Here is a 24,938-nt window from a genome sequence, read left to right as displayed (position 1 = left end):
TAGACTCAGCCTTGGTTTGTTCAAGGGTAACAAGAAAAGATGTTCTCGGGTGCCATTAGAGTCTAAACGAGATTAAAGCATTGCAGAAGGTCACCGGAGTTATTCAGAGCAGAGCAGGCTGAGGGGAGGCCTCATGGCGGCCTGCACCTCCCTCACGAGGGGAGCGGAGGGGCAGGCGCTGAGCTCTGCTCTCTGGGGACAGCGACAGGACCCAAGGGAACGGCATGGAGCTGGGACAGGGGAGGGTCAGGATGGGGGTTAGGGAAAGGTTCTGCACCTAGAGGTGGTCAGACACTGGGACAGGCTCCCCAGGGGGGTGGTGAAGGCACTGAGACTACTGGAATTGAAGAAGTGTTTGGACAATGCTCTCATAGGGTTTGTTATTCATGCATAGACCTATGGGTTGGACTGGATGATTGTTCTGGGTCCCATCCAAAACTCAGGACAGTCTACTCTAACAGAAGGAAAATGGCCAGCTGCTCTGTTCCTTAGCAGCATATCAGCGTATCATACTAGTTTCTTATTTTGTTTTGAAACAGCGCAGTTCTAAGAAGAACAATTGAGCTCCCACATTTCTGTGAGGAAGCTTCCATACCTGTTGTTTTGTCTTTCAGACTCTGCAACTCCTTATGAGTCATGTCTGATGAACCCACATGTTTATGGAACGAGACAGAAAGGGAGCAAGTATAGCCCAGCATTCCGATGACTATCTCGCCTGCCATTTATGTAGAAAATTCTTAAGAACCAAAACACAATAGCTATAAATTCAATACAATGGAGTAGGAAAAAAAATGTTAATGGTCAGAAATATTTTGAATTCTGTGTAACGTTGCTGTCCACAAGCATCTAAGAAGGAAAGAGAACAATAGAGCCCACGCTGCACATACCCTAACCTCCTCCAAAGGCCAATCTGGGAGCTCTCAAACACGTGCAGGCTGACCACCCACTTGAGATGATGTACTGCAGGATTTCCTCCAGAGATTACGGATGTTGAGAAGAAAAGAGGCAGAGAAGAGTACGTTTGTGCAGAGAAACTTACTAAACTGTAGCCTGCATTATCATTTTACTTAATGATCGCAGTAGAAAGTCATTTCAGTTCAATAAAAGAGTAAAGGAGGAAGACAAAATGAAAGACAGAAACCATCTTTATAAACTTCAGGATAGACTTCAAAATCTGTCAATGCTGACATCTGCCATGAAATGAGAAACTGGTGATTTAAAGAGAACAAGCTATATACAGCTCTGGCAGCAGTAAGTCATTGCAGCCGGTCACAAAAAGCATTTTATTTCTGCACCCCACCCCTATTCCAGCCACACACTCCTGCTCTGGCATCCATCAGGCCTCTTGCTGGGCTGCTGCAGTTAGTTAACAGATGACTACATCAACCAAAAGAAAAGGCTTGCCTGCAGGGTTTGCAAGCTGAATCAGCTCAGCAAAGAGCTCAATGCACGTAGGAGCTGGTACATATTGCAGCTGACAGCAAGTACAAGGAACAGGAGGGAGAGGAGTGCGAGGATGTCGCTCTGCTGCCACAGGGTATTGCTCGTTTCCGTGATGCCCACCAGCATCACAAGTCCTACAGACGTGCCATCTTATAACGCTGACATCATTCTAAAATCCACATTCCCTGTGCATTAAATCAGAAAACACAAATATACCACACAATGCTAGAAAAAAATTTTAAACACATTTGCAAAAGTGAAATTAATTGGTACTTAAATAGAAGTGGCTTTCTAGGCCTTTCAGATGCATTTTAGTTTTTGCTGATGTGCTCCAAATAAAGTCAACGACTCTCCTATCATTTTAACAGTAAATCTAAACATAATCCAACACAGGGAATTCTGACATACCCCTTCAATTGGGCTGGCATATACTTACACAGAAGGGTAAACTTTCACAAGTTATAAGCTCAGCACCAGTTCTACTGCTGTAATCAAAGAAAATAAGAGTATAACAATAACCATTTTTCTTGATAGCCCTATTGTTTGTTGCTTTGGACCTTCAGTTCTGTGCCACTGGCACTTCATTATCTAAATAACTGTAACTGCAATGACAATGTAGTTATATCATGATATTTTGGTACAGATAACCTGTTTTTGTCATTGTTTCATACATACATACATATATATACACACACACAATTTGCCTCCCCATCTTCTTTTTATGAATACATTGCTAATTAACAGCAATAGTAGTATAAAATATAAGGTAAGTTCTTTTAACTTAAATAGCAGGAGGCACACAGCTACCTTAGACAGCAGTATCATAGCATTTTTATGAATGAGTAAACAGAGTTCTAAAGAGCTCAGCTGATTTACTCAAAGCCACCCAAGTCTGTAGCAACGTTGGAAAGAGAATTGAGAAGCCCCAATGCCCTGATCTCATCACTGGACCACAGTCTTTCCTTTTGTAATGCGCTGTTAAACTTCATCAACACTGTCATAGTTCAGCAAGCTTGTACAACCCTACTTCTTGCATCAGTATTTACCAATTTTCATAAAATAACTCTGTCGCTACAAACTAATGTTACATTTGCTTCTGGAAACTTAGCTGTAGCAGAAAAAACATACACGAGTTGCTGAAATAAGCAAAAGCATTGAGGAGGGAAGACCCAACATCTGCTGAAAAATGGACTCATTAATTCCTATTTCAAATCCTCTACCTTCTTTAGTGACTGAAATTAGTGTAATACATAAAACTGATGAAGCTAAGCTGATCAGAAAGAGGAAACTAACCTTTGTTTAAACATCCATGCATAACCCCAGAAAAATGCACGGCTCCCTTTTAAATATTGGAGAACTTAATGTAAACTAAAAAGTAGCCCAGGAAAACATGAACATTAATCATGGAAATGGGGCCTGCAGCCATCTCTCATCTCTCCATTTCCATTCAGCTATGTGCTAGGAACAGTGCTGACCTTCCACAAAAAAGTGAGCCTGTGTTTCACAGCATACCTACATCCATCAAGTGCCAAAAAAGAGTGATTGTGCCAGGAACTGGTCGATAGGGAAAATTAAATATTGCCATGCAGAGCCTACAACTGAAAGGAGAGCCCTGCAATTGATATGAGAGGCCAGGACAAGTGGAAGAGGTCAGAGGGAATCCCTGAATAGAAACTGTACTACAGTCACCTTGCATCAAATAATTAGAATTGGTTAAGCAAAAAGAACATCAGGTAATCTAAAACAGTAACTTGTGGGGAGAGATCAGATGATGAATACAATAAGAAATCCAAAGTATCTTAAGTAAAAAAAAAAAAAAAAAAAAAAAAAATCAACCAACCAACCAACAAACAACAAATGTCATGGTTTAACCTAGAAGGTAGCTAAGCACCACACAGCTGTTCACTCACCCTTCTGTCTGGGATCCCCCTGTAACTCCAGAAATATAAACGTGTCTGCCCCTTTATAACTGGATGGCATTACAATACACTGTGCACCAGGGTCTATCAAAGCCTTATACTCCTGTGGGTCTGACATGCAAGGCCCTTGAATCCACACAGTCTAATAAGTCTGACTGTCCCTTTCCTCCTGCTGGCTGGAGGCAGGATCCCCTAAGTCCTGGTCATAGTACTCATCACTGCATCTGGAGGACTGCCCGCTAGAAATTGAAGCAGTGGTTTTCTCAGACAGCTGCCCTAAGTTGGTGGACCTCTTGATAAAGCTTCTCCCAAGCATTCTTTTTGACTTGGTGGACCTCTTGAAAAAGCTTCTTCTCAGCCAGGCTATTGGCCCTGCTATCCCAGCAACACAACAGCCTTGTGACAATAAGCTCACCTGGAAGACAACTGAAATCTTTTCACATATCTTGTAGCTCATGCTGGTTTAGGCATTGGGTAGTTATTGATGCTTTTATGGTATCTTCTTCTGCCCTCCTGTTCATCCGATAGTCCATCTGCTTTGGAGTAGCCTGCCTTGACTTCTTGCTCCACTGTCTGAGAACAAGTTCCTTTGCTTTCTAAACAACCTGACTTTCTCATCAATTGTTTCATCTTGCCTACAGGTACAACAGATACTGGCACAGTTTGGTTCCCTGGCCTAGCCTTGGGGTCTGTCACACATGTTGGAGTGGCTGCAGGGCCCCTTGTCACAGGCAGGGGCTAGAGTGGCATTGGTTGTGTCTCAGTAAGCATAGGCCAATACCCAGCATGTTGCAGCGATCTGTATCACTCTGTAATTGTCAGAATGATGTTTCAAGCATTTTTCCATTTATTTTATTGTATTTTTTTTTTTTTTTTAGGATTCTGCACTTGTTCAGGAGTGAAGTTCCGAAGCACTGGATGTGCCCACTCTTCTAGGTGCCTGCCCATATCCTCCTACACTCCATGTCACTCACAACTATCCTGCCTCAGGACAGATCTCTGGATGCCATTCTAACAATAAGAACATGCTGGTTTGAACATCCCAAGGGTATTCAAAAGTTTTGAAGAGCTATTCTACCTAGCCTGGGGAACGGGAAGGTGAAGGAGAGAGAGAGATTGAACGTGACGGTTTAATAGTACAGAAAAAAAAAAAAGAGAGAGAAAATAATCATGATGATACTACTACTATGTACAAAATATGTATCCTCAATCCAAAACACAGCACCATACCAGCTACTAGGAAGAAAATGAACTCTATCCTAACTGAAACCAGGACACGAAAAAAACAAGGTAAAATGCATTTGAAGTCAGAATAAGCACAAAGGTAAAGACTTCCTACAGTATTTTTGTGTGCATCGAGTGTTCCCAAGTTTTTTTTTTGAGATAATCTTTGTCTCAACCAACATTTTTCCAGTATCTTCATTTAAGCATCTGAAATGTAACAGCATCACAGTTTGACTCAGCAATCTAAAAAGTCCCAAAGGACAACACACTGCAAAGCATTAAATGAGGTTGCAAGACAGGGAAATATAATTGAGTTACATATATTATTCTAGTGATGCTATTTTAAAGCAATAAAAATAAATCTAAATCCTTCACGCTGGAAAACTAGGCCCAGAATGTTTAACAAGATACAGCACAATTGTTCTCCTATATAAAAGCGTTGGCATCTTGCCAGACGGATGAATACAGAGCTTTCATTAGTTTTTCATTTTTGTTAACATGGCTGTTATTAAACCTGAATGAATTAAGCAATCAAAAGAGTAGAGTTATCCTTATAATTATCTTATTCTGTGATTTCATGCAAACTCCTAGGCTCTGTGTTCAGTTATCCACTATTATCCAGGCACAGTGCAAGGCTCAATTTGACTAATATTTCTAATATTTTCTGCTACGCTTCAGGCATTTTATGCTTGAATGAAGGATGCAGAGAATAACTACTTATCTGTGGAAATCTTTTCTGTTTCATCAATGTCTTCATTTCAATGCAATTTACTTAAAATGTAATTTTCACATATCACCTAAAAAAACAGTAATGAAATAAATTTTACCATGCAGGATTTTATAGTGTTTCTACTTCTATTCACTGGAAAAGGTACCTGAAATAGCAGAGTTGCTAAATCATAGTGTAACATAAAACAGACTGAACTCTATGGTGGCTGGTAACAGGGGGAAAAAAAAATCCTATTTTATCATTGCTTACAACATTTCAGACACTGCTTAGATGGTTTTCAAAAAAACTATGCAGGTTTCACTTCAAATTGTCACTGACTAGATGAAAGGAATGCTTTGCTGTATTGAAATGCATTTGGAATGGATTTTAATCTGGATATCTTACATACTACTACTGGTCTTAGTTTTCCTTTGTTTCCCTTATACGGGATTGGAAAGTAATGGAATAGTTCTAGTGACATTATCCTGAGGTCATAATATTTTCTTAGAGGAAATACCAAGTTTAGTGACTTCGTTGCTTCCAAGAACAATTAAAATCACTGAAGGTTTTTTACAGTGCTATTTGCAATAGCAGTCTTTAAGCTCCCATAAACTTTATTTTGTTTCCAATAAATCTGTTGAATCGCAAATACCAGCAAATTATAATGGGAGGACATATTGTACCATTTCCCCTCCATATCTCTGGATCATCTGAGCTGAAGTTTCAAGCCACTTGACTTTCGATCCAAGATGACAAGAGTTCACCTAAAAATACTAATAAGGAGATAGTACAGCTGTGTGTAAACTGAGGTCAGAAAAAAAGTTGAACATACCAAGAACTTGGTATTAAAAAAGAAAAAAAAGTTAAGTGAATCTTTATCTCTGTTCCGTAAAGCTAGTTCAGAGGATTGACCAACTAAAATATAAAATTTTAAGTAAATATTACTGCCCAGTCACATTCCACTCATCTTATATGGTACAGTTATAATTTAACATAGATTAGCCCGAACACTTCCCAAAACGTTTCAAAGAGCATAGATCTCCTCTAGTACTACTGCACACACAATCCAAGCACACATCTTTATAGCATACTATAGTTCAGTTATGAAAAATAGTACCATGCAGAACAAATTCTATACAAAAATTGAGCATAACTATTTTAAAAATTGAATGTAGTCTCTGACTGTCACAGACTTACTAACTACGTATTTTTGCAAATAGAAAAAAAATCACACTATTGTTATTGATCTAAAACAATCAGCCAACCCCCTATCATTTGAATTCAGTAATACTATAAGAAAATACACTACACTCCTAATGGTAAATGGAAAATATCAACATTTGATGCATCTCCTTTAAACACTAAAACTACCTGCGTATGGAACTGTTGGGATATTCTCTAATGGAATACCTTAATGAACAGAAAATGACTATTTGCCCAAACTTAAACATTTTACAGAATGCACTGGTTTGATAAGTTTACTGTATGCCATTTCTCAAGATCAGCAGAAAGCTTCTAATGAGAAAAAGAGTAGAGTACTCCCCTCAGAACAGTTGACACACAGATAGTCATGAAGATGCTTTGGAAATAATTGAATGGGGAATAGAAGTAACACTAAATTCATTTTCCCATATTTCAGGTGGGTACTACAGTATCTAGTTGCTACTACAGTTGAGTTTGTCTTGCCCTTTTTTATTTTCTTAAATTAGCTTTCCAGAAAAGCGTTGTTTTCAATCTGCTCTCAATAGAGGAGCTGTGTTTTATTTATTTATTTATTTATTTATTTTTCTGGAGGAAAAACTATATTCTACCCAGGTGGACTCTACCAGTAGCTGTGTTAAAATTAAATTCTTGGTATAGAGCCATAAAAACTAACATTTTCCCTCCAAATTTTAACTGACCACATAACTATCTGTAAGCAGATAGATGTGCATGGGTAAGTGAACACATGCATATGAACACCTACACAGAATTAACATTCCTATCACATGATGCAAACTGCAAAGTTCAAAATAAATGCAAAAATAGACCTCAAATGTTTTATTGCCTATGTTTGAACTGTTGCATTTTGTGTGCAATAGGTTTTCTTAAGAAACCTGCTACTGTAATCTTGAGACTCCTACACAGGCCCAGTACAACAGCATGTTCAGAATACTTTGGTGCTCTGGAAGATCTGTTTTCACAATAGTTATGGTATGTAAAAGGAAATAACTGCTGTTCTTAAAAACATTTTGCTGACACACATTACAGGAATATATGTATACATTTCCTGTTCCATATGCATTTTTTTGGTAAATGTATAATTAAAAAATCTAGTTTGGCCTGTATCACACATTTTACTTCTCCTAGACAGTTCTTCATTGGAAAAAAGACAACGACAGCATAAATCGCCTGTATTTTCAAAGCATGTAGTGTGGTGAAATGTGTAGAAGTTATCTGCTACTGAGCTTACTGCTTGGCATTTTTCAAGGACATGTAGTGCAAATTTGTGTTGGTCACGTTAGCTGTTTCACACCACACTTCTGTACTATAATGAGTATTTTAAGCGTGATGTGGGTAGTAACAAAACCATTTAATTTATGAAGTAATTATGACTTTAGCAATTGTCTTCATGTTATTCTGTATTTGAAATTCCTCTGTATGCATGAGTCTTTTGCTCATAAACACTGAGACAAGGCTAAGCACAAAGCAGCAATCAATCTTCAAAAAACTGGGGTTTGGAAATATGTTTTCTAACTAATTCAGAGAGATCCTTCCTCTTATTTTATTTCTCTGATTAATTAGTAAAGTCATAACGACTTTCCCAAGCAAAAACGAAGAAACAAGCAAAAACCAAACCAAAACAAAACCCCAACACCCTGCAACCTGGCCTATAAGACTCCATCTCTTATCCTTCTGTTGCTCAACTCTATAAACAGTTATGCTTACATTAGCCAAAGAGATTCGAGATTTTATTTTAAAATCCGAATAGTACTTGCTGGAAGTGTAGTAATATAAAATGAAGTTAATGTAATCTCATCTGGAAAATCGTGCTAAGAAGTGCTACTTAACAAATATTTGCAAGACTTAACTAACTGTTGAAGCTGTAATTGTTGATAGATAATAACTACAGGTTACTTATAAGTAAAGTCTTCTTGGTTTGTCTCTGCACATATATCGTGGTCAGATCACTCTTACATCTTTCCTCCCAAATGTAATCACATCTTTTAAAAGTCAGGTCAAAGAACAATATTTACACCTACTCTCAAAGGCAACACACATAGGATTCTGCAGGACATTATGGCAGCAAGACATCTACAACACCAGATGGCAGGGGATTTCTTTAATGTTTTCCATCCCATCATCAGTCATCTCTGGCTGCTTTATGTACATTGGGACTGATCCAAAGTTCATTGAAGGGTTTGAATTCACTTGGGCATGGTTTGTAGCAGACTGTACTTCCATCTCAAATCTTCCCAATGCTGCCATGAGCATGCAGGGATGCTCCAGCACAGCAGAGGACTGTCCCCGGGACAGCCCGAGTACCAAGCAGTGCAGGGACAGCAGCTGGGAGAAGCAGCAGGGGCCCTGCATTCTTGCAGCCACAGAAGAGCCCAGTTTGGTGAGCTCACGCTGCAAGTGTGTGGGTAAAGCACAGTTCCCTTCAGAAAATTCTCTCTGTGTTCTGTATACTGTGAAGGAAAGCAGATAATTTTATTGAGAAATTTTCTAAACTGTTTAAAGTCTGCAAATCTTTGGTTTAAAAGGTTAACGTGTGGTTTACATAATGCATAAACTGTTAATTGTATTCAATTCTTCCCCTCAAGAACTAAACACAGCAGAGTTTCTGTTTATTTTAAAGGCAGATATGGCATTTTGTCAACCGTTGACAGGCTTGGGCTTTTGAAATATGACATCTATCAAGCCAAGTTCAGTTACACCCTTGCAAGGAGTCCTTGGTTATTTCATTCTGGCATCTAAGTCAGGAAGAACTTCTGAAGGACCGAGTTCCACTATTTGTTCCTCTGCATTACCCTCACATTGACTCGAGAGACCTGAAAATAGCCAAAGGTCAGTGATCTCTGGTCAAGGTCTCTCCTGGGGTAAGAACTAATGGCAGGGGCAGTAGGGAAATATTAGGTCAACCCTGCAGTGGCTGAGGTGACATCTAGGCAGCCTGGTGAACCTTGTCTGTCCTTCTTCAAGTAGCTTTTATGTTTCTAAGGTAACACAAATAGCAAAAGCCACAAAAACAGTCTCAAGGTAGTCAATAGCCATAACAATTTTCCCCCTTAAATCCCTTAGTCTTCAACTCCTTCAACAAAGAAAGTTGAGCTTTTAATCACGAAAATCAGTCCTGCACAGCACAGAAAGATTTCAAATACCTTTTAACATTTTGAAAATTACCTTTTTATTACTTTGTAAAAACAACTGGTATTGAGTATAACTTATTTGCCAGGAGGTTCATAACATCAGTTTTGAAATCCCTTTTGCAAAGGAAATTGGCTACCACAGAAACAATTAATGAAATATACTTCCTTATAGTAGATGAAATATATTGCAGAACAGTAGACTGTAGAATAATCATATGAAAAAGCTTTAAAAACATGAAAAAGGCCATTTTTAAATTTGAAACTTGTTCTGAACTATAAAACTGTGAGTCTTCTTGATGCATAGATATCCTAAAATACCACACTTGTCATTAAATGGTATTTGAAAGACAAAAGATAGCATAAATGAGAAAAGATAGCTTTTAAAAATCAGTTTAAAGGAACCAGGAAAGCAATTACTGCAACACAGGAATGACATGATGTGATAAAGTGCTGTCCTGTCCTTTTTATAAAGGTAATTACCTAATCCTGGACAAACCTTAGCCAAGTTGAGAACTACAGATGAGATTTCAATTTTCTGCAAAAGCACCATGTGCTAATGAACAACATTTTGGTTTATTGCTGGTGAAATTACTGTTTAGGCAAAAAAGACTAGAAATGAAACTAACAGAAAAACACCAAAGAAACCAAATCACTTAAAAAAAAAAAAAAAAACACACAGTGAGCAACTCTAGAGCTGGATAATTATTTTTTTCTGCCATGAAAAATAATAATTGCTTTCTTGTGAAGAAAGATCCATTTAGACTAGACTGAAACATATAAATACATTTTTGCCTTCTCCAAAAAAGTCTTACTGCAAAACAAAAAGGAGCACATTCATAAATAGGATGACAATTTCTTTCATAAACTATGATCACTCTACTATTTTGTTTCACCTTCAAAACAAAGGATGACAAAAAAAAAATCTCAGCTTGAAAAACATTTTCCTCTTCTTCAGACAAAGGGCCTACACTTTTTTTTTTTTTTCCCCCAACTTGCCCTAGGAAGGATATTTAAGTTTTCAAAACTGGTATGAATATCACCACAAAATGATAAACTACTCCACTCTTCCTTCCTCATTTGTGCATATCAAAATGCTGGAAGTCACAACTTTGCACTATTTTCAATAAACACTCGAAGGCTTGAATAAAATCAAGCTTTCATCAATACTCAACATCTAATACTATAAACTGATTAACACAACACTCAGATTTGTTGTGGGTCCTGTATTGCTAAGTATTACTGTGGTATCAATAGGGAACCAAAAAAATTCACTCTGACAAAGACAGCTATGAGACTTACAGAACCACAGGCCAAACTGAAGTTAAGGAAACTTTACAGTAAGAATAAATACATTCAGTTTTGAACCTGCACATCTTGGACCAGTGTCCATCCAGCATCTTCGCTCCATCACTTTATTTGTGCTTGCCAGTTATGTTTTTATGGCTGACCATAAGGGCCTCCAAAGACCAATGGTTAAGAATAGTGAACTAGACAAAACATGTAAAACCCATTTTCTTAATACAGGGACTGTTGCCAGCAACTCACTGCCTATAATCATATATAATTGGAGGCAACAGCACTTCAAATAAACATGTTAGCTTTGGAACAGAAGATTTATTGTATGACAAAAAAAAAGACAATATGCTGTCAGAAAGGCTTTAGTTTAGGTTTGCTCATTTTAGTTGGGAATACTGGTATGTAAGAGGGAACAACTGAGTTCTTGCTATATGAAGTAGCCATACTACATAGATTCAATGAGAGTTTGTGTTTGTTAACATGTTTCTCATTTCCTCCTTTTATTACTTAATTTATAGAAAAAATGCAATTTTGCTTCTTATACAAAAAGCTTGTTTACATTTTACCTTTGTAAATAATTTGGATTTTTGGAGCAATTTGAAAAAGAGAAAACAAAGTTAAACGGTCCCTTTTTCTTGCTTTCCTAATATGGGCAGTTTGAAATGCAAGGTTACTCCATTACTTTAAACATGTTGCTTAAATTCAACATAAAACATGCAATAATGCATAAATACAACTCCATACATCATTTTGGCAACATTTGTTCTTTCAAGCCATATCTAAGCATTTACAATTTTTCTACTAAGTGGGATTACCCATCTCATTTAACTACTAATTTCCTGTGTTGGTTCACATGGAATATTTTAAGTGCAGAAACTTTGTTTTAATTGGTAGAACCTAAAAGTTCTACCTACTGATATCTACCTTTTTCAAACCATACTTTGCATTTAGTCTTTCATTTATCTCTAAGCCTTTGGTTTTGTTTCTGTCAACACTTACTCCAAAATTTGACATATTTTTATCAGACAATTTGTTTTTCACAGTATTTAGAATTTGAAGTCTCCCTGGAAAATGTGTACATATTGATAACTATTCTCAAAATGAAAAATTACTAAAAGAAATTATTGTTCTTATACCTTCCCATCTCATCCATCTGTTTCATAGTATTACAACTGAAGCTTTTGTAATGTTGCAATAGAAATAATCTGCTATCCCTACAGGTTACTTTTTATCACCTATTCTTCTAAACCTTGCTTGCTTTTTACTTGTTTTGTCATTTCAAAGGTGGAAAACATCTATTCATTGCAATGTCTATAGTTAATCAGTCCTTTCAGAATCAGTAGTATTTATCCCCTTTTCTTATCCAAACAGTGAAAGATTCCTGAAAGGTTCCAAAGAAGTTCCCTCTCCTGTACCAAATTTTAATAGGATTTCAGGCACTACCTTCTCCTATATCCAAAATGCTAAGAAAATCTTCTTCACAGAATTTACTTGTCTCATTTACCTTGAAAGGCCAAAGTATATTACGCATTTTGTCAGTATAAATATTTACATCAAGTTGAATGCCACTATGAAGTTGTGAACAAGTCTGAGTTTATACATGTAGTCTGTTTGATAAAGTAACTGTACATTTTGTCAAAAACTTCCTTGCTCAATGTGACCAAAATACACCAGCACAAAATAAGACAGCTGAAGATAGTAATCAAAGTAATCAAAGAGGGATAAAAAATACCCACCTGATGATCATGCTAGGTTATAACAGATACTCAAATTTATATATTATGGCCATTAATAGGTAAAAAAGAGCTTTGACAAAGAGTGACTCAGAATGGTTAAGGCTTATGACACTTAGTTTTTTTTTGTGTGTGTGTGTGGGGGGGGGGGGGGGTGGATCTGAGATTTTTGAACCAGGAACCCACTTCAGGTGGATATAAGAAAAAATTACCAAAAGAATCAGACATATGAAGGTAGGGTGCAATCACTGTAAAATTAATACAAATGTTGATTTTTCAAGAAATAAATAAGCCGAGATTAAGACAGCTATAGAACAGTACATATACCTGAAACAACTTCAACTAGTATCTATACTATCGATTAATTACACAGCATCAAAAAAAAAACCAACACAACAGAAAACTCACACAGAACAGAAACACATCAAATCCTTCTACAGAACAATTATCAAAATAAGTCTCTCTGAAAGTCTTCCAGCTTCTAAAGTGAAGTGATTCCAGCTGACTGTTCAAAATAAAAACAAATAAAAAAAAGAATTTTTAGTTTTGGAAAATAAATGAACACAAGATACATTGAGAAAATCACCTTGTGAAGAGCAATAATAATCAGTCATGTCCACATTCAGATCACAGACAAGATCATCAATGGAATTGTTTCATTTTGGCACAGCAGGTAGAACAGATAAGCAGCTAACAGAGTAGGTAGCAGTAGCTAACAGCATCTAACTGCCCTGTCCTTGTCCCCCAAACACATAATGCAGCTCCATTTTCCAACATAGGAGCGAGATTAACTGAAGTTATTCAGGTGCCTAAAGATGAGCCCGAGTGGAAGGATCAAAACATCTAAATATCCACGAACATCTAATATTCCTAGGGCATGTAAATGTAAATGCGTTAGTTTGCATTTTTACCCTTCAGGAAACTGTGCTTTCAGGTTAAACAAACTAGTTTTCCAGTTCATGGAGTAGAGAACTAAAATGTCTTTAAACAAAGACTAGGACATTAGTAAAAAATCAGACCAATCCACTTTAATCTAAAAAGATGTAAAGAACAATAATTTTAATTAAATCCCTCTGGCATCTAACCCATTGTGTAACAGGAATGAACACAAACATTAGATTTGAAATTCGGGAAACAAGATGGCTAAGCTTTTCCCAAAAATATGGGACCATCCCTAAAGCAATCTTTTAGTACAAGACAGATTATTACTCAATAAGTAGTAGAGTTTAGCAGTCAAACTACCCAGACTGTTTAGGAAGCACTTATCTTAAGGAGAAGACAGGGAGGAAGAAGGAGTTAATCCCCCAAGAAGAAATCCCATCTGGCAACTTCTGGGAGAACAGATCATTGTGAGATCTATTTCCCCAAGGTCTTGCTGTTTTGTCACAAATGCTGTACACAATATATATCTTATGAAAATGGGGTTTTGATTAAAAACAAACAAAACAACCAAACAAACCCAAACAACAACAGAAACAACACAAACCCCTTCCCCCCTTCCAGACTGCTGCGTGCTACAAAATAAATTTTTAGCACATAAAATGAAACATTGCATGTCCTGCGAGCAACCCTTTAGAGGGCAAAACCCAGTTGTTTTAGTTGCTTTCTCTATCCTTTCTAGACTAGGAATTGAACAAGGAAGTAATACTTGTCCATGTCATTTTGGTTGCATATGCCTGTCTTCTATGTAGCTTCCACATGGCAAAGGTCTGAGGCCATTTCTCTCCAAGCAAATCAGTTGTGGGAACAAGCATGCCCTTATACTGTTAGCAATGTGGAATGTAATAAATTATTACAATTTTTATTACAACAAACAGTTTCTGGCACACTAAGCAGCCAACATGGTGCTCCCAAACAATGCCCTTGCACAATCCAGAAGTTAACATGGTTCAGTGGTTACCAATTATTAATTTCAATGGGGCCATGCCACTGGCTTTTTCCTGAGTTCGTCCCTCAGCACTATTCCAGGAGATGCCTTATCCTCCACAAGGACCCCCATAGGCTCAAGACAGAACCAGACACAGTCCTGGTATCATCCTCATTATATTCTTGAAAGCTATAGAAAAATCTTCGTTGTTTTCCTCTTGCTCTAGGACAAGAACATGGACTGACAATAAGGAGTGCAGAATGAGGACTTCTCTTGAGAAACATGGGATAGAGAAGGCACACAGGAAGGGGTGTCTACCTTGTAGCTTATGGCCAGTGAGGCAAATGGCTTCGTGTTGACAATATGTCCACTTACTGCAAAAAGAAATGGATAAACTTTAAAAGACCAAAGCAAGTAAAAGCTTTAACTCCAACTCTGTGACCAAGACATGCCTAGGCTGCTGACTGGCATACCCTAGGGACAGGGGATGCTAGAGGTGCAGGACTTGGCCTCGCTGGACCCACTCCAATGGCAAAGCTCACCTGCCTGCTTACAGAGGTAGAACATATGCAGTAGACAGAGATAATGTGTAGATTAGACTTGTCTATTCAGTGTTTCCTGTGCCTTGAATGACCACCAAAAACTGACTCACTGAGATGTTGCTGTAAGGTTATCATCCTTGTAACCAAACCTCCAAGACCCAGAGTGGAAGCAAGGGCCAGCCACTGCACTAATGGCAGTGCAAGCAAGCTACATCTGCTTCAAGGAAACCTTTTCCTCTCTGCTATTTCTGTGAATATATGGGTTCAATGTATGTTATCTGGCTATAGCAAAATTTCATGTCTAACCTACAAATACAATCAGAGCTGTAAGGGCTGCTAGCTGAGAGAATAGTAGTTGACGTAACCAATTTACTTACAAGAGCATGAAAAAGGAGGCACAAAAGGGGTGCAGATGTCACTAAGGTGAGCTCTGTCTCCTACCACTCCGTTATGGAGACTGCACCAGTCCAAGAACCACATGCCTTTACCTGGGTGGCTGGTACAGGCCACTTGTAGCTAGGAAATGTGGACAGCTTTAGCAACCTGTAATACTTGCCATTTCCTGCAGCCCTACTGAGCTCTGGGGACTAATAAGAACTAGGGATATCTGCATTGCAGGGACGGGCTCACCAAAAGCAGTGCTCTGGTTCCAAAAGGCCAGCGCTGTCTCCACACAAAGATCCTGCTCCCACACCAAAACACATCATGTGCACAGTGCTGCCTGATCTCAACGCTGGGTATTTCTCTCCCAGGACTCCAGATCTCCATAACCTCTTGGAGAAAGGCAGATGAGGACTGTTGGCTCTGCCCTGCGCAGGCTGAAATTTTGAGCTTACATATGTGGACCTGAACAGTGCTAATTGCCCCTCTTCACTGTGGAGAAGAGATGGGCTCCTGGTGCTGGCATGGCCCAGCCTGCAAGGCTCATCAGGAAAACAAACGGTAAACTGCAACCCTTCCTGTCTTGAAAATGCATAAAGGTCTTCTGGCATGAACCCATAACAGACAGAATGGTATGGCCTTCAGGGACCCCAGGTATCATGAGATGGTCCAGTAAAAACAGTGATTGCATTGGGAGGACTGAGTGCTCAAATTGCTGATCTAAAGAGCAAGGCCATGGGGGCCTGTTTCGGCATACAGGCATTCATGACGACCCACAACATACCACAAGATATTCCTGTGTTATGTGCATGCCATGGAATTAATGTTACAACTCAATAGGAGATCCCTCTTTTCTTTCTTTTTTAAGCACCTAAGACCTTAGAAACACACATCGACCAAGCTCTACCAGTTAAACTTCACTCTGGAGAAAAAGTCTCCTGCATTTCATTTACTACTAGAGGAATAGGCTGAGGTTCTTGACAAAAAAAAAATCAACAATAATTTTTCATTAAATTAGTTCTACATCTAGTTTTATCTTTTTTGTTTTGTTGTTTTCTTTATTCAGTGGTTATTATACCTGGACTTACTACTAGTCCTCCCCAAACTGCTACCTGTCAAAGCAAAAAACAGCAGCTATTTTACAAATCTATAAGAAACAATATTTTTCCTGATCAGCTCAAGATTATGCAGGTTATTTCACAAATGCATTTGAAAAATCATGGAGTCATGAATAACGTGCAGATAGAGACGTTACTTCCCCTAGAGAATATAATTTGAATTGGCCCCCAGGCCATATTGGTACTATTGTTTGGTTTTACTTTTAACACCTCTGTATAATACTATCTGAAAACTGGTAACAAAGGATGAAGAGTAAAAAAAAATTATATTTTTTAAATTAATAATAATTTTTATAATAGATCGAATGGTCTTCGTTCGATCAGAGGTATCTCTGCAAAGCATACCTCTACATTTTTTTTCATTCTCTAGTAAAGGACAAAAAAGCCAAGGTATTAAAACCTGGAACAACCCTCTGTATGAAGTCATAAAGAACCAACATTTCACAGTTCTATTATCCAGAATTCTGAAAATTAATTGATTTTCCTACCTCTGCATCCTCATTTTAGCAATAGAGAATCTTATTCCAATTTACAGATGTGAAGATAAGTAATCAAAGCTGAATATCTTTCTCAGACTCCCATACAGTACGACAAATATTTAAGATTAAAGTCAGGAGAAAAAGCCGAGACCTAATTTTGTACAGTTGAAAAGTTAAAATTAAGTTAAAAAATTAAGTTAAAAAAGTTAAAAAATTAAGTTAAAAAATTAAGTTAAAGTTAAATTATTTACTTATAATTTACTTCATCTCACTGGAAGTTGTAGACATTGTTCCTATCCATGTAAAAATGCCAGTTCTCTGTCATGGATGCCTTGTTGCTTGCTTATTTAGACATTTTAAAGCTGAAAATATTTGATTGGTGCATATTTCTCAAGAAGTCAAACACCCCAACTATGCAAACTCAAACAAAAACAGATGTTGTTTTGTTTTCAGGGAGAACAGTAAAAGCTCTTGACTAGAAGCATGATGAACATTCACTTTACCTCCAACAACTGCAGAACAGTTGCATTTTGAATATGTAATAAATTTTTAGCAATTATAATTGAGGCTAAAAGTTAAAATCTACTTTAAACTTCTACGTTGTAGATCATGATGATTAAGTAACTTCAAACCAAATACATGAATAGACTTAATTTCTATTAACTATACAATTATTATTATATGCAACATCAGAGACTTAGAATTGGTCCAAAAATATATTTTGCTGAAACAAAATATCCTTAGAAGTCCAAGTTCCTTTTCATTCTTCATTTTAAAGACAGTGTGTTGAACAACTGCACCAGTTGTCTCTTTCAAGTCCTCTTTAAGATGAGTGAGAACCATAACACAGGAACATGAACTGAATGGCACATGAACCGTGAGGACAGGAGTATTATTAATAGGAGAAAATACTAAAAATCCTGCTTTAAGTTGCTACCCTCCATTCGGTGGAGGCAGTTTCCTCAGGTTTCTTAGACTACTCTTAGGCTAAGGGTAAGGCAGGGAAATAACACTTGTCACTGTTAGACTTCTTGGCTTGGACATTGCCTACCTAGCTAGTCCAAACATGACCTGTTGGAAAATGTTATTTGTACTGCAGATAAACTGAATAGGCAACTTGCTGTTCAAAAGTTTCAAGAGAGAAAAGATTGAACTTTTTTTTTCTTGTCACAAGACCCTTTTACAGAAAAAAAATAAATATGAATCAACAATACTACTAACACAGAAATAAGAACAGGCAAAGCACATTTTACCCAGTACTTATTGATCGGTATTGTCATATTTCAAGGTACAAATCTTCCATCACTTTAATGAAGAAAAAAATGTGAGTCAAAGAGGTTATTGATATAGGAATACAGAGGATGAGAAGAAATTAGCCACGAACCTCAGCTTGCATTAATCATTTTTATGTTTTACAGAAGGATTGCATGATAAGAACAGAGGATGAATGTCTCAGAAGAATATTAGCACATATTAGCACAGCCATTTTTAGTAACACAAATCAAAGAGGACTTCCAGCATCAAAAATAAATAAAAAATATATTTCATAAGCTAAGTGACACAATGCTTATTTCTTTTTAATGACTGATTCCAGAGTCTATCAGTCTTGTGTAAGACTCGTTTCATTACTGAAACTGTGGGTTCATGTTTCCAGTGTCATGTTTCCAGATGTGCTTCCATCACCATCAACAGTAGCTTGATAACTGCTTTCTCTCATTTGTCCTAACCAGTTCACATTAAGCTACCAAGTTCAGCCACAGGAAAACTCTGCATTTTGACTTTCTATATTTACTACAGTTTGACACACAAAAAAGTTAGCTTTTAATCAAAGTCAAAATATCAAAACTACAGATGACCTCTATAACTTTTCTCTATAGTGCAACAATAACAGCACTATTACCAAGTTAAGAAAATAGTGGAAACTTTATAACCTCCGTATCAATCACAGGTGCATTAGTACAAATTATTGCCAGTAGTAGAAATTATACAAACTATACTGGTTCTGTATGCCATCCTGAACACCATCAATTATTCTGTGTATGACTTTCAGAAATAAATATATTCAGAAATAAAATCATACCAAATAACATGCACTGAGAACACAACTTGTCCTTTGTCAATGAGTCCAAACCCAAGAAACAAGCCTTGAAGACAAGCAATATAAGCATTTCAGATGGTGACACAGGATTGCAAAGAGTGCAATCCTGCTGTTACACATGCAGAAACAGTAAAAAGCTTAGTTTATCCGTAGCCCAGAAACTGCATGAAAGAAACCAAATAGAAAAGGATGAAAAGTAAACAAGGAAGTGAAAACTTACGATCCAGTTGTTTCCTTAACTAAGTCTATGCATTGCCTCCCGGTTTGTGTAGATGTCCTATTTGAATGCTGTATGAAATGTAGTCATTGTGGAAAAATATAAAAACGCGATAACTATTCCTTAAAAGATAGACAGGTTTCAAATACATGTTTGTAACAAGTATAGGTAGAGATGAAGTAGTAGTAGTATGATCATTATTTTGGCACTTCCCATTTCGTGAGCTCTGTAGAAATACCTACATGTAAGGCAGTTAGCACAATTGCCATTTACAGCATCACATCTACTAATGATTTCTTAGACTTATGAGATTATAGAAATAACAATACCAGCAAAGCAGCCTTGTTTCAGTGCATTCTGTCAAGGGAAGTTTGCATCATACTGAGCCCTAGTCATTTCAGAGTACAGTTGCACAAGTCATTCACCTTTCAAATGTTTTTCAGCTAAGCTAGCCCCTTACCATGTTGGCAGCTTATACATATTGCACATCATTCTGCAGTGTTCTTCAAATGCAAAGTTTGTTATAACAAGGCCTTCTAATGTCATAGTTCTCCATGTACATTGTGTCAATAACTACGCTGCATGTCATGTGAAAAGTACATCACACGTCAATGATTCAAAAATTACCTTTTAATACTGCTTAATTTGTTGATATTCTGACATCAACAGCCAAGTCTGAGGATTTCCCTTACAAATATTAACTTATGCCCAAGCTAAATACATACATTAGTCAGAAGCAGTAAAGATGAAGAAATATCTTGTCACTTCTTATTCACTAGTTACGTTCTTTACCACATCCAGTTTCTGCAACAAATGCCATCAGAGTGAATGATGTGGAGCAGAATGCCCTTTGTTTTGCTGCACAGCTGACTTTCTCTGTTCTTTCAGAGATTTTCTAACTATTGCAGCAGTATAGCATACCTCCCATCTCTTCAGAATCCCAATACTGGGAAACATTCCTCATTAACAAAGATGCAGAAACCCCCTCTTACTGTGGAAGTGTTACTGTTTCCGATAGTTTGAGATAAGTTCCAAAATGCAGTGAGTACAAAGAAATGATTTATATCAAGGTTTCTTAATTAAATAAAAACTTAAGTTGTAGGTTCAATCTTCAAAAGGCTGTTAAAATCACTAAAATATGCCATTGTCTTCAAAGGTATTTCACAAATCTTTGTTCCATGTCTAGGCTAAAATTGCAAAGGCATTTATAATAATGAAAAAAGTGTCAAGAATGACAAAGACTCAATTAACATGCATTGCTGGTGGAAGTTGCCCTTGTTAATGGCCATTTTTAACAAGTTATCTTCCTCCCAAATCTATAAACTTTTTCTTACTTTTTTTTTTTTTAATATACTTAAAAAAAGAAAAGCTTTAGTCAGGAAACATCCATATTCTGCCATTGAAGAACATGATGCTCACTATTAGTTTTCACAGAACAAAACTTTCACAAAAAGCTGTCAAACTATGGATGACTAAGCTTATAACTCTCTACTGCATTGTCTGGTACTTAATTTTAACCACACCTCAAAATGCTGATATCAGATTTTAGCCTACATGTAAGTTGCAAGAGCATGGCCAAGTTAAAACTAATTATCTGAACTTCTTGCTGATTTAAACTCTTATTTAAAGACACTGTTGTGATAATTTATTTTGCAACTCCTTGTAAAATTTGACTTTTTTTTTTTTTTTTTAAGATTTAAATTTTCAGGAAGGAATAACAAATGAAGGTATGTGAATTTCATGATGTATAGTTCTAGTATATTGATGCAATGAAGCTATAAGCTGCTGGAGACATTTAAGCATTAACTGACATTCAAACCAATCGCAATTTTAACTTGCATCATATCCTCGTGTTATGCTGCCAACACTTAAGAAAGCAGGCTTTCTCAAACAAGCAGCCTCAGAGTCAGTGCTGGTGTGTGCCAGCACAGAGGGTGAAAACAAAGAACTTGGTACAGTCAGGCTGTTCAGTATCCGTTTCATAGAAAATTTTAGATACATGACACTGCAGAAGAGAAGCACAAACAGCTTTAGACAGTGCTCGATACTAAAGCACAGTGTAAGCAATGTACTACCAGAATATGCTCTCATAGCAGCAGTTTCAGGAGCTCAGTCTTCTCCCATGAGATGCAAATAAGTCGCTATTGATAACAAAAAGAGTTGTTTGCATTGCTCTTTGGTCCTCCTCCTATTTTTGTAAGGTTATAAAATAAGTCAAAACATAATTCATACTGTAACGGTAAGAGGAAAATAAAGAGATGAGAGCGAAACTCCATCTAGGGAACAAAATCATCATCTTGACTTTAAACACTCAAAACCTTGATTTGATATAAATAGCTTTTCCAAAATGCATTTAAGAAAGTGCTGTGCAGTAGCTTTTGTTTACATCTGATAGTCTTCAGAGTGAGGAATGAATACTTCTGGAGTTGATTTGGATGGGATGCTTGTTAGAGTAAAGTTGTTGGCCGGCTTATAGTTGGCTTTGTATTGAAAATGCACTACTGGATGACAAGTTCTACCAAAATTTGTAGCCTCGAAATAATTGTCATGAACCTAATACAAGTTTTTAAACACTGTCAGGATTGTGTTTCTTTATGTCCCCTTTCAATTTTTTAATATTGCTTCTGCAGTCAATGGAATCTTCAGGTCTGGGTTGTACTCAGGTAGTCTGACAGCAAGTAGCCATCATAAAAGAAAATCGCAATTGTTTACTACTGTAAGCTGGTGCTGCAGGACAAGCCTGCAGAAGCCTGCTAAATAACTAGGGAGATAGTGTGTTCTTTCAGGTGTAAAGAACATATTTAGGGCTTTTTCCTACTACTTAAGAAAAATAGATAAATGAGCAGGGCGTTTGCCCTGCTCTGTGCAGTGGCAGAGAGGAGTTTCATTGCATCATTAAACTTGTGGCATTATCATCAGAACTATTTTTGGAGGACAGTTTGAACAAAGCTCACATGCCAACTTGGAACGTGTAGTAGCTTCACGTTTCTAACATTCATCTGTTTTTTTTTTTTTTTTTTTTTTTTTTAATGCCTTATTTTAAAGTATCTTTTCAAAAGGCGAAAGGAAACGTTCACACACTGCTACATATGATTTGCTGTTACCAATCCGAAGCCTCAATTGCACCCACACCTTGGTTTCATGCTCACATTGCGTGTGCTGCAAAGAACAAAGGAGCGCTGACAGTGCCAAGTGGTCGCCTTCCCAATCTGTTCTCCAAGAAGTCAACGTATGTATATATGCACTGTGAGTTGTTCCAGGTTTTAACAACATCTCAATTCACCACATAAAATTCTTCAAAAATCACATTGTCACAAGCTTGGCACATCTAAGAGATTCCTTGGTTCACTCCCTTATCTTTTCAGGAGGAAAGGCTATACCATTTTTTTCACTCTAGGCTGTTAGTTACCAAATCATTTTTGCAAAGCTGTCTGTAAGCATTCCTCCCTCCAGAGAAATCAATTTGCATTTCTAAAATTAAAAAAAAAGGTAAAAATCTCTTTGAAACTCACTTCATCTCCTCCTTCACAAATAGCTAAAGTTGCTGTATGATTATGATTACTACTCAAAACAGAAAGATCGGTGCTTCAAGTATAGGAGTATCAGTAAATTACTACTTTCTTACATCAGAACTATTTCCTTATGAAGATTAAACTTCAATTTTCTTTCTTTACTTCCCTAAGTCACTTCACAGAAGTGTTTCACTTGATTGTTCAGATGATTTTCTGCTCACAGTTCAACTTCCCTGTGGTAATATCCTACAGGATTAAAAGTTTTTTTTTTTTTTTTTTTTTTTTTTTTATGTCTGCATGGTGAGTTTGAGGTAGATCCCTCATCTGAAGCAAACAGGTGTAACTCTGTGAACCAATAGTGAATTCAGCCTTGCATTAGCAGGAAGCCTTGTTCTTCTTTATCGTGCCTAACTAAAATAAAAATGCCTAACTCCAATAGTGATCTTCTCTTTGTACTTATCAGAGTATACCCTGATTCCACATTATATTTGACATTGTGAGAAGGGGTCATGGATACCTTCAAACTATTTTTGCTGCCTAGAGGCAGAAAATGTTGTTATGGGGACATTTTATTCTTGAAGATCATCCAGTAAGCATTATATAGCACACCAAATTCGTAATATAATTTGGGAACAGCTGAAAATACATCTATGTAGATGTATGTATATTAAAACCCACAAGCAGCTCTCTAGAACTTAGATCTCCCAGCTGCTTTATGGGCTTAGGCAAATGAATCAGGACCTGTTTCCCAAAAATGCTAAGGGGTCCTAATTCTGTGTAAAATCAGAAAGAACTTTAATGTTTATTTTATTTTTTTGATTTGAGGCTCCTCAATCTCTTCACACCTCAATTTTCCAGAAACTGCCTAACAGCAGTTTCCTTATCACTGAAGACATTTAAAGTTATATAGATGGCATACATCACAGAAGATCTCGTATAGTTTTGTCAGCTGCACCCAAAAAAGTCTAAAAATATCAATTTCAAAATCTTTTCCTTATTCCCTCTTTTCCCTTCCCCCCCCCCAAAAAAAAATAAATGTACAGCTTTGTAGACCTAAAAAAAGAGAGAATAAATTTACTCTTTTTTACTCAGAAATAATATCAGTAAAATTGTGCTATTGGCACCAGAAGAGAAAGGGAAAGTAACATTAATTCAATGTATGTTAAAGTATTAAAAGAGTGGTTAAAAAAATAAGGTACAGTTAGACAACTGGTTTCAAGAAATAGACTGAATACCGATGTTTAAAGCCTATGATATACTTGGGTAAGTTGTCATGTGAGAGGTGTAAAGGAATGAGCAAGAAAACAAATGTTAAAAATAAATCCAGACATGCCATGTGAAATGAAAAGTCATAAGTGAGATGAAACCAAATAAAATTTGATGGACAGATGATTAGTTATGCAAAGGTCAAGAAAAAACCTTAGGAATTTAGTAAGAGAGGAAGACTGTTTCATGTGCTGTATATTCAATTAATCAGAAGACGGAACAGAGAATTGATCAGACAGTCAGAGAACATTCTCTGACCCTGAACAAAGAGAGAGAGAAACAGACCAGCTGAAAATGAGAAACATGATTTTCATAAAAGAGAGTCAAAATCAGTTTGGAGGCTTTTCAGCGTACATCATAAGAAGATCTTTTTCTTTCTTTTTTTTTTTTTTTTTTTTTTAGCAGGTCTTCCCCTGCCCCCAGCCCATTTAAGCACACTTTATCCCAGTTCTGAACTAGCTAAAATCAGTGATTTGGAAACTTCAGTCTCAAGTGACAAAAACTGTGCACGTGTGAGGCTGACGACTAATATTCTCAAGCTGGGTGCCATACCTCCTGCAGGATTTCATCGCTCTTCGTTCTGATCATGCGGTAGGATATCCTTGAGGAGGTTCTGGAAACATGGCCAACAGGATGCGTTCCTGTTCTCCTTTCCTTTTTAAGGGGAGATACTGTTCCATGCCAGAAACAGGATACCAAGTGAGGTGGACTTTTGACGTAAGTAAGGGAATTCCTTTAAATCCTATCAAGGACAGAAAAGCATAACAATTCCCGCCAGAGAT

At 37.1% G+C, this 24,938-nt stretch overlaps 1 protein-coding gene across 6 annotated transcripts in view; it reads right to left on the bottom strand.

Moving 5' to 3' along the window:
• Nucleotides 1-24,938, bottom strand: part of ANO3 (anoctamin 3) — a 237,433-nt gene that overhangs the window by 170,979 nt on the left and 41,516 nt on the right. Inside the window, exon 1 of one of the 6 annotated variants that reach the window (XM_068684992.1) lies at nucleotides 24,709-24,730. The exons of the other annotated variants lie outside the window; for them this stretch is intronic. The gene's annotated coding sequence lies outside the window, so the exon portion shown is untranslated. Of the gene's footprint in view, nucleotides 1-24,708; nucleotides 24,731-24,938 lie in introns of those variants that run through there. 6 annotated transcript variants of the gene reach the window in all.

This window comes from Anas acuta, chromosome 5 (genome assembly GCF_963932015.1).
Source record: "Anas acuta chromosome 5, bAnaAcu1.1, whole genome shotgun sequence".
Lineage (NCBI taxonomy): Eukaryota > Metazoa > Chordata > Aves > Anseriformes > Anatidae > Anas > Anas acuta.
This window is presented reverse-complemented; position numbering and strand designations above follow the sequence as displayed.